We start from the raw sequence: 11,700 nt of genomic DNA on the forward strand, positions 1-11,700 counted from the left end.
ACTCAGAGAAGTTATCATTGTCTATTCAGTGTCTTTAGCATTATCCCGTTAGGATAATGACTTTAATCATGTTCTGAAGTCCTGTTGGAGTTAATGGGTGAAATCTTAGCAAAACTCCTCTTGATTTAAATAGTCACTGAATTTGCTTAGAAAGGACTTAAAGCACATATTTAAAGTTAAGCACATCCTTAAAGTCTATCCTGAGTTGGAGCCATAAAACATTCCCTTTTCCCTCAAAATGATTTATTAAAATCAACAATTAATTCATTTTCTCAGCAATCATATATGACAGACATTTTACTGTAGCAAGCACTGGATGAAAAATGTTGAAAGGGAAACATCAAAGTTGTCCATGAAAATATGGAATTTTGGAAAACTGGATAACCAAAATGTTTTCATTTTTTGGTATTCAGTGAAAGAATGAAAGAAAACCCCAAACTTAAACACACTGAAAAATACTTTTTGTTAAATAAATTTGGGGGAAAAATTAAAAAAAAAACAATTTTAGTGAAATTTTCATTTTTGAAAAAAAGTAATTTGAAATGAAACAAATGTTGAGCAAGGATATAATGTATTCAAAACACTGAGTGAAGGCCATGTAAAAGTGGTGATATTTTATTTTGGTTTATTTTATCATATTATGTATACACATTATTATACATTAATTTTTATTTTATATCAATTATTTTTATTTAAAAAGTTAAACTGACATATATACACACATAGCAAAGTTCTGATTTCAGTTAACAAAAAATAGCCATTTTTAAAGGTATTAACGTGCATAGGGGGATTTTCAGAAACACCCTAAGGCACCAAAAACTAAAGAAAAACTAGAGAATGCTGTTGAAAAATCCAACTAGGCTCCCGATACCTTTTTAAAATCACTCCCAAAATGACCTCAAAAGTAATCACATCGGTTTCCATCTCCAAATCTGATGAACAGACATTAACAGACATTAAACTTTAGAAAATGACAGAGGAAGTTTTCCACCTCTAAGATGAGGCACCAGTCGGGGGATGAAGGGGGCAGCTTGAATTGCAGACATCAACCTTTGGACTCTGGATTCTTGCATCAGGATATGGTCCAACAAGACAATTTTCTATCCTGATTCCTTTAACCTACCTAACTCAGAATCTATATATGGAAGGAGACCCTACCCATAATGCCTGGTTTTACTGCCTTAATTGTATCATTTTGTCCTGCATCCATTCCCACACAATGTTAATGTCTCTTTGGATGCATTGTTCATCCCCCATACGAGAAGGGTAGCAAGTACCATTGGCCCGCGATGGGCACTTGAGATGAGAGGGAAGGGAAAGGGACTAGCTCATTTATGATCCCAGACGGAATAAACACCCGTGTTCCTTCCATGTGACGAAACTGCTGCTACTTCCCTCCGTGGTCGTTCCACCCCCCATGGAGCAGCAACCGACAACGCCAACACATGTCGCCCTCAGAGGAAAACTAGACACCTATTCTGAATCTCAAAGGAAAAGAAATGAAGAGAGGTAAATAAATAAATAAATAAAAAAGATGTGAACTTTGAAACTGAAATGTGGTGGGTGAGAGACCATGGGACCTGACCCGTGCGCCCAATCACAGCTGAGGAGCTTCTCAGCAGTCCGTCCCCACCCTGCCCCCCGCCCCCGCACTGTGTGTGTGTGGACAGTTTTAACAATCCCCCCCCCCACCCCTATCGGGTACGAGTTGAGGTAGACCCAGTCAGTCCTTTCCAGATGCCTGACTGGGCCTTGTTCACCTGCTGAGGGTGAGACTGATCACCAGGTTTAGGTTCAGGAAGGAATTTTCCAGAGGCCAGACTTTTTCAGGACCCCCTGCTGTTATCATATGGGCATGTCTCAGCTGCTCCTCCTATATGGGGGATGTATGATCGCTATAAGGGTGACCAGATAGCAAGTGTGAAAAATCGGGAGGGGTGGGGGGTAATAAGAGCCTCTATATAAGAAAAAGACACAAAAATCGGGCCTGTCCCTATAAAATCAGGCCATCTGGTCAACCCCAATCATCACAGGGGCAAGGGCTTCTTCAGCAAACCCCCCTCTCTCTGTGCCCCATGCGGACGGGGCTGGACAGCAGTCTCACTCCGGCCATGCGGCCACCCCAGTCTGGGAGTGAGGGGCGGCGCCCACCCGTGGCTTCTGGACCCACAGACAAAGCTCGGGGGGAACCAGTCCCATTTATACTTGCTGGACACAAGGCTCTTGCTCTTGTTGTACAGGAGGCTATATGCGACCCCCCTGTTATACACTGAGCAATGAGGGCTCCCCTCCGTGTGGGCAGAGGCGAGACCCTGCGCTCCAGGGACGAGGTAGCTGGTGTACAGACCCCGCCGGAGCGGGGCGTGTCGGCAGGCGCCACTCTGCCTTGGACGGGGGTCATCTCCGCTTGAGCAAGCGAGACTCCCCGCAACCTCCAGGCACCTCTTCCGTCAGTGGACGGTGACCCTGACTCCGGGAGAGACCCCCGGGAGAGCGAGAGAGAGACGGGGTGTCCCTCGGCTGGGCCCCCTGGGGCGAGATTCAGCCCAGCCGCAGCGGGGTACACAAGGTAATAGGTGGAGAGGGGAGGGAGGGAGCGAGCCAGGCTGGAGGGCCTCCGGGCTCCGCTCCCCTCTCTGCACCTGCCTGAGTCCCCCCACTCAGGGCTTTTCCCAGCGTGTACCCAGCTCACACAACCTTGTGTCACGGCTCCGGGCCAAGCCTTCGGAATGAGCCAAGTGAAAAGGGCAACGCGGCCCCTGGCCGGGCTGGGCGGGGAATCGCCCCGCCCTCCTGGAACTGCCTCCGGGGACGCCGCGCGGATCGCAGCTCATGGAGACTTCCAGAGCCGGGCCCCGTTGCGCTCGCAGCAGGAAGGGGACAGAAACACCTGCCTTTAACGTTCCGTTTCATCTGATTGGTGACCACAGAGACTGAAACACCATCGCCACACGGGGCTGGTTACCGGAGGGCCTCTGACACCGACGCTATGCTCGCACTTCCGTCCGCAAAACCTGGCTACGGGAGCGCTCCGCTCAGCGGCGGGCTCCGCTACGCTGCTGTCAACTCGTCAGTGCGGACACGGCCTCAGGTTTGTTTCAGAGAGACAAGGCGGGTCCGGGCATATCTGTTACTGGTCCCACTGCCCTTGGTGAGAGAGACAAACTTCCAGCTTACACAGAGCCCTTCAAGTTTTATTTCGACATTTTAAAAACTACGCCTTTCAAAAACCTTATTTATAAACCTTAACTATCGTCTGTGCACCTACTCAAAATCGCTAAAAATCCACCCAAAATATTTCTTTTTTTCCAGATTGTATTAAACTGTTTTTCATTTCAGTAAGAAAACATAGGTAATTGTTGTTTTGAGTCAATCCTGATTAGATTTAAGGATCGTTTCGTTTAGATTTAACGCTGGTCGGTTGCCTAACTGGACATTTCTTACTGGAACAAACGTGGCTTTCTTTTCAATGTAATCTTAGCTCAGCTTTTCAGTGTCTGCAGTGCTTGGTTTTAGGTTAATTACAATGTCCCTCTACTGTTTGCGACTCTTATGAACTGCCCGAGAACTTACAAGTAAATACAGTAATGTGTTACAGTTGATTTTTAATGAGTACTTTAAAGAAATGTAGCATCTGTATCAGAGAACCTCCGATACCCATCCGAGTGTGATGATGGTGTTTTAGTGTCTGAGGTTCCCGCCGGGCTTTGCCTGTGGGGTTCGGAAGCCGGGGCGGCGCCGCCCCTCACTCCCAGGGCTGGGGTGGCCCCCATGGCCGGAGTCAGACTGCTGTCTAGCCCCGTTCCTGAGGGGTAGAGCGAAATGAATGGGGAGGGGGCCCAGAAGCTCCTAAAGTGTAACTGGGAGCACAGGTCTCATTGACTCATACCAGCACATTTCGTTTCCATTTTTATTTTTAAATTACACTTTTAAACTTCTATGGTTACTTTTTTTTTAAAAATACAATGAAATTGACATATACACATGGCAAGTTCTGATTTCAATCAACATTATTTTCTGTAATAAAAATGTTCCAAATGGAAATTTTTAATCTGCTTTAATTTCCATTAATATCTGAATCAATGTGATTACATAGGTTCTGGATTCAGGGGTGCGTGAGGCAGTGACCTTGTGGTTAGGGTTTAGAGGGATCGATTAGGGGTTGTGGTGTTCTTGGGGGCTGGAGGTTTAGAGGATCAGAGAGCATCCTTTACCTGGACCACCAAATGGGTGGGCCTGAATGCTAGTGAACATCAGGCTTCTGGTAACTTTTTCTGGTAACTAGTACCTCCTCCCCATCTCCCTTCCCAGCCCCTCTCAGACAGTTCTACCCAACACAAACAATAGGGTGTAGCTGTCTAGGGTAAAGGATCTAAGGTAATACAGTGGTAGATAGATTAGATTAGATTAGATTAGATTAATGACAAATAATACCTAGCACTGGAGGACCAAATTTCATCAAAAGCTGGGAAAAATTCCAGAGACCAAAACAGTAAGTTTGCTATTTAAATTAAATATGTTAGGGTATTAATATAGAGAGCAAATTTAAGCATATAATTGTTAGGATATAGATATTCAGGCCTGTCGGTAAAGGCCTGTACTCAAAGAATTTAGGTGTATTCTTATCACTTGGCTAGTTATACAGGTATACAAGAAAGAATCAAAATCACTGTCTGCCGGTGCAGGGTCCTTCTCTTACTGTGACAGTCTGAGGCCCTGTTCTTAGGCCAAGGCCTTTGGCTAAGCAGCAGAGGCAGCCGTAAGCTGGGAAGCGAACGGTCACAGCCTCACATTCCAAACTAGTCACACTGAAAGAAGGTGCTATTCGGCTGTTAGGAATACAATCCTGTCCTAATAGTGCCCATCGCCTCCAGAGAAAGGGAAGTGCCTAGAAAATGTAAAAGGAAACTTAGTTTGATAGCATCCTGTCTGGCAAGAACTCACTTCTCACTAGCTGGGATGTGAAATCCTCACTTCTGTATTGTTTTGTCATTATAGTTCCCACTTTGCTATTGTTTGCCTGCATAATCTCTGTCTGGTTCTGTGATTGTTCCTGTCTGCTGTATAATTAATTTTGCTGGGTGTAAACTAATTAAGGTGGTGGGATATAATTGGTTACATAATCATGTTACAATATGTTAGGATTGGTTAGTTAAATTTCAGGAAAATGATTGGTTAAGGTATAGCAAAGCCGAACTCAAGTTTTACTATATAGTCTGCAGTCAATCAGGAAGTGAGGGGGTGGGTGTGTGGGTGGGGGAGATGGGAACAGGGAATGGGGGTAAGGAAATTGGAATCATGTTTTGCTAAAGGGGGAAATGGGAACAGGGAATGGGGGTAAGGAAGTTGGAATCATGTTTTGCTAAAGGGGGAAATGGGAACAGGGAATGGGGGTGGGGAAATTGAAATCATGTTTGGCTAAGGGTAGGAATGGGAACAGGGACACAGGTGTAAGGCTCTGTGGTGTCAGAGTTGGGAAGGGGGACACTAAGGAAGGAAACTGGATTCATGCTTGCTGGAAGTTCACCCCAATAAACATCGAATTGTTTGCACCTTTGGACTTTGGGTATTGTTGCTCTCTGTTCATGCGAGAAGGACCAGAGAAGTAAGTGAGTGAAGGAATAAGTCCCCTAACAATAATTATGAATTACAATTGCAACATTTGCTATCTATTCAATCAGCATCTAGAGCCTGGAAGGTTTTTGTTTTTTTTTTAGCAGAAAAAATGACTGTTCAGAGAAGTCCAGAAAAAATCCCATATATTTTGGTTTTGGCAACAAAGAACCAAACATTTTTAGCTAAAAACTGCTGAAAACTTTACATTTTCAGCTGAAATTCTCCACAAAAGAAGGAAGGAAACAAACAATAAAACCTTTCTCTTTTCCAAGAGAAAGAGAGATGCTAGTGGTGATGATGATGGCCTCCACTACAGCCGGGATTGACGCTGTGGCGATCGATTCACCGGGGGTCAATTTAGCGGGTCTACTGAAGACCCACTAAATCAACTGCCGATCGCTCAGAAATCAACTCCGGTACTCCACCGGAATGAGTAAGGGCAGGTCTACACTACGTCAGGGACTGAAGCTCTGAGACTGATCCACTGGTGGTCGATTTAGCGAGTCGAGTAAAGACCCGCCAAATCAAGTGCAGATTGCTCTCCAGTCGATCCCTGTACTCTACCCCCGATGAGAAGAGTAAGGTAAGTTGACTGGAGATTTTCAGTCAGTAGCTGGAGTTGCGTAGCGTAGGTCGACTTACCGCAGTAGTGTAGACATAGCCTAAGAGGAGTTGATGGGACAGTTTCTCCCATCAACCCAGGGCAGTGTGGATCCTGTGGTAAGTAGATCTAAGCTATGTTGACTTGAGTTATGCTACTAATGTAACTCAAATTGCGTCGCTTGGATCAGCTTTTCCGCCTCGTGCCGATCTGCCCTGAGACTTACTATGAAAAAAGTACCAGGAAAAAGAGTCAGGAAGACTCTGTGAGAATTTATTCTTTAATTCAGTTTTTTGGTCAAACCTTGGTGGTAAATATTTATATGTGTATAGGGTGTTACCGTGTGTGGCAAGGGAGGCCCATGTGACACTATTTAGGCTGAGATTGGCAAAGTTGCCTAGTGCTTTTGGGTGCTCATTTCCCGTTCGTTTTAATTCATTCATTTCTTTTTATTTGGGTGGGGGAGGGAAATCAGGTCTTATGAGCTTTGAAAATTTTGGCCAGACATTTTCTGTTAGCATTTTATATATATGTATCGATGTCTATATTGATGTCAGTATCAATATAGAAATAGATATGTTAATGTTGCCTTCACCATGCAAAGATGGATGAATAGGCAGGACATTTTACATGGCAGGACACTGGGACTCCCAACCCTCCACAGACTTTCATGTTTTGTGTACCCAGCTACAGATCTGCAGAGAATACTACCTAATCAAAGCTCTTCAGTCACAGCAGCGGCAACATTGTTTACCTACTTTTCAGAGGCATAATTGACAAGAGATGATCCTAATCACTGGAGAATTAATGTCATTGGCATCAGTGGTGTGTGGAAGAGACCCAGAAGCACTCAAAAGATATTAAGCTCCTTGCAGAATTTGAGCCCCAGTGTTCATGTACGGATGACTGAAGCAGAGTGCTCTACTGAAACGTTTGTCTTTTCAAAAAGAATGTCTCTTACAGTATCAAGTTTTGTATAAAGAAATGTGCATTAATTGTATGAAAGATGAATGCTCAAAATGTAGCAGAGTCACAGAAAGAAAGAAAGAAAGAAAGACCTGTCCCCATACACATCTATCTATCTATCTATCTATCTATCTATCTATCTATCTATCTATCTATCTATCTATCTATCTATCTATCTATCTATCTTTGAACCCTTCTGTGTTTTTTCAGACCTTCTTGACATGTGTATCTTCTTTTAATTCTATTTCATATAATAATGGAATTACTCCTCATTTTAATCTGGTCTATGGAATTATTCAGATCAGTCAATTATTCACATTCATCAACATTCCCAGTGATTCCGGAGAAGAAGAAGCATGATAAGACATAGTTTTGACACAGCACATAGAATATTCCTAGCCTGTTAAAGACCATTCTTCCCCACCACCCCGGTGAGGTGGCCGGAGTATGGTGCAGAGAAGCTCATGTTTGCCACTTCAAAATCCCATGATTTAATTGAAACAGAAATGGTGGAAATGTTTTACCTTTAAATCTGTTCTAAGTGAGGCGGATTTTCAGATACTGCCCCTTTTCCCAGTGATTCAGAGACCAGGATACTGGTTCTGCAGTTTATCTTCTACCATCATCTGCTTCACGTTCTTTAACAGTGCCAGGAAAGAGATCTACTCCGAGTGTTCTATATGGTGCTATTTGCCTTGTGCCCAGTTCCTACAAGAGAGACCCTCTCAAGATTTCGCTTTTATCCTTTCTGTGGGAAGGCGACATCTCCCTTGATGCTTACATTGATTAATGAGAAGGAAAACTCAATAACATGCTAGCACTGTCGACGGTACAAACACCAGAGTGAATGGAGGCAAATTTCTATCCTCCAAGGAAATGGCCTTCCTTACTACATGCAGGTGATGAGGTCACTGGTCACCTCCAATTATGGTGCCACAGTCCAAGAAGAGATGCTTACAAGAAACCTATTGCAGATTTTCCCACCCAATCGCTGTTTAGGAGACTCTTTAAAAAAACAGAGTGGAGTCCCTCACCCATGTCTTCAGGGTGGCCAGAGAAAGGGAGGGTGTGACACCTGTTCATGTACTCAGTGTACAGTTCATGGTTGGGATTTTCCGAGATGCCGCTGACTTTCAAGTGGACCTGTGCTCTTAAATCATGTAGACACTCGTGAAAAGCCTAGCCTCAGGTCCCAGACTGCTATGGAGACACAAATGTCTACACACACACATCTTAGTGACTTCACATTTTTCGTTATCTAGGCTCTAATATGCCCATCAATGTGGCATCAGGGAGTGTCACACACATTCATGGATTTATTCTCCCAGCATCCAAGTGCATCATTATGCACAAGGGAAACTGAGGCAAGGGGAGATTCAACAGCATCTCCAAGACACACAGTGAATGTGTGAGAGAGCCAAGTAGAGTCTTAGACTCACAGACTTTAAGGCCAGAAGAGATCATCATGATCATCTAGTCTGACCTCCTGCACATCACAGACCAGAGAAGCTCAGCAGCCCACTCCTGTAAGAGGCCCATAACCTCTGGCTAAGTTACTAAAGTCTTCAAATCATGATTTAAAGATTTCAAGTTACACAGAATCCACCATTTACTCCAGTTAAAACCAGCAAGTGACTGACAAAAAGTCAGAGTAGATGATCACAACCGTCCTTTCTAGCCCCGGAATCTATACATTTATAAGTATCAGAGGGGTGGGCTGTGTTAGTCTGGATCTGTAAAAGCAGCAAAGAGTCCTGTGACACCTTATAGACTAACAGATGTATTGGAGCATAAGCTTTCGTGGGTGAATACCCACTTCATCGGTAAATTTTTATAAATTTATAAATTGGTAATTTATAAATCTGTAAGTTATTGGCCTCAACACAGGGGTAACTGGGTGAAATTTAGTGGCCTGTTATTTACCGGTTCTTTAGAAAGTCTTCCTAGTTTCTTTGGAAATCTCAGTCACAATGGGTCTATCTATAAACTGCTGGAAAGAATTTCCCCTACCAGAAGGCTTTGATTCAAATGAAAAGTAGCATATATAGAGACTAAGTAAGCCAGTGTTGAATCAGGCCCACAATGTTGAAATATGCCTTAAAAGAAAGAGTCCAGAGTTTCTGTGAATCAGTGCATCTCCACTGACCAGCTCAGTAAATCTAGGGTAATCAGAGACTCTGAAAAGTCCAGATAGGAGGGAGTGGGAAACATAGATGGCTGGTCACGTTCTTTGGCCTGTGTCATGAAGACTAGATCAGAGTCCCTTCTGACCTTAAAATATGACTCAAAGACCAAAAAAATATTGACCCAAACTTTTATGCAGTTGCCCTGTTTTATTATTAGATTTGCAAAGGGAAGCATGATGTAATTCCACAGGCATCTACAACAGTTAACATTGCATTTGAATTCAGATTTATTTTTCTCACTCATGCAATCATTGTTTCCCCCTTCCTTCTCCCCTCTCCCCAAATTATCCTCCATCACCTGGAAAAGAAAAATATCAGCCAAAGCATACCATACGAATACTGCTCCCTAAAGGCAGCAGCAGCAAGTATCAGTCCTAAAATTCAGTGAAATCCATGTCTGCCAAAGTTTTAGGGCAGGATTTCCAAAGAAATGTGAAGGAATTAGGTGACTCAACTTCCAATTTAGGTGATTAAATCCCTTTGGTGATTAACTCCAATGTAGGTGTTTAACTCCCTTCAACTCCTTTGAGATATCACCCTAAGTAACCCTCCAAAAGTTTCTGGAAAATCAAAGCATGGAATACAGTGCTCCTAACCCCTAAAGTCCCTTTTAAAAATCTCAATCTTATTTTACAACTGCAAAGATCAAAATTAGCTGATTGGGGAGAGGTGCCAGTCTTCCAGAATCTCCTGCTGTAGGTGACTAATAGAGATCTGTTAATTTTACAGTCTGAAGTCTTGCAAAAGCCAGAAACTTACTGACAGCCCTTCTCGGGGCCTCTTTGACCTCTTTGTTCCTCAGACTGTAGATGAGGGGGTTGACCATGTGGGTCAGGACTGTTTAGAAGACAGAAAATACCTTGTATAAGTCCTTTGAATGGTGGGCAATTGGAACCATGCAGCCAATAATCAGAGTCCCATAAAATGTTGTGACAGTGACAATGTGAGAGGAGCAGGTAGAAAATGCCTTTTGCCTCCCGGTGGTGGAAGGAATTCTCAGGATGGTGTTGATGATGCAAACGTAGGATGCCAATGTGAATAGAAATGGGACTAGTCACCTGACGCAGGAGACCATGAAAATGGTGAGTTCTAGAAACTGGGTAACAGTAGAGGATAGTTTTATGATGGGTGAGGAATCACAAAAGAAATAGTCAATTTCATTGGAGCCACAAAACTTTATTTTAGTCATTAAAATGATTACTATGGTACTGCTCAGAAAGCCACTTGTCCAGGAACAAGCCGCGAGCTGGAAACAAACAGTGCCGTTCATCAGAGTGGCATAACAGAGTGGATTGCAGATCACTAGATACCAATCGTAAGACATCACTGCTAGCAGATAGTATTCTGTGGCTGCTAGGATACCAAAACAATAAAATTGTGTCATGCAGCCACTAACAGAAATGGTTCTGTCCCCCGTGAGGAGACTGGCCAGCACCCAGGGCAGGATGCTGGAGGTGTAGCAGATCTCCAAGCAGGACAAGTTCCCCAGGAGGAAGTTCATAGGGGTGTGAAGGTGCTGATCAGCCACATCTAGCACAACAATGAGGATATTTTCCAGCCATGGTCACTATGGAGATCACTAGAAACAGGAAGCAGAGAAGAATCTGAAGTTCCGGGAGATTCCCAAATCCCAGGAGGACAAATTCCTCAATGGACGTTTGATTTCTACAGTTTGCATTTGCCCTGGGATGTATCTAGGGGAAATGAAGCAAACTTGTTAATATATTTTAAAGATAAACTCAACTTTTAAGTCAATTCATTGTCAAACTAGATGAAAACTAACAAACTCTGCAATATAAGTTGAATATCGCAGTGAACTGAAATGTCATCAGTTTAATTGCAGAAATGTTCAAAAATCTATGCCCTCTCTTCATAGAATCCCCATCATTAGAGATGGTTAAGAAAAGGTTAGACAAATAGCTCTCAGGGATGGTCCAGGTTTCCTTGGTTTCCAGGTGGCCTGGACTTGAAAACTTCTTGAGCTCCCTTCCAGCCCTACAATTCTATAATTTTCTGTTACTTGATCAAGCCTCCAGGAAAGTGTCCAGGTTGCTTGGTATCAGGACTACTGTGATATGTTATTTAAGGTGTGAGTACCTATCTTCTTCACTAACAGAGCAAAGAAAAACTGTGTGTTTCTGGAAACTCCACTACACTTCAAAAAATCAGAAAACAGCTTCATTTCCCTTTGGATTAGGACTGATTAAGATTTTGTAATGGAATACTGGGGTTTGGAGTAACTGAAAGTCTTCATGGAAAGTATATGATTTTCACCAAATTTCGTCTGAAATCTGTAAACCCCAAACGTTTTTTTTTTTTTTTTTTTTTTTT

General features: G+C 43.3%; 1 pseudogene; it reads right to left on the reverse strand.

The window, feature by feature from the left end:
- Positions 1-9,515: 9,515 nt before the first annotated feature.
- On the reverse strand, positions 9,516-10,930 carry LOC144929182 (olfactory receptor 5V1-like; annotated as a pseudogene).
- Positions 10,931-11,700: the final 770 nt, after the last annotated feature.

Source organism: Lepidochelys kempii, chromosome 13, assembly GCF_965140285.1.
Source record: "Lepidochelys kempii isolate rLepKem1 chromosome 13, rLepKem1.hap1, whole genome shotgun sequence".
Lineage (NCBI taxonomy): Eukaryota > Metazoa > Chordata > Testudines > Cheloniidae > Lepidochelys > Lepidochelys kempii.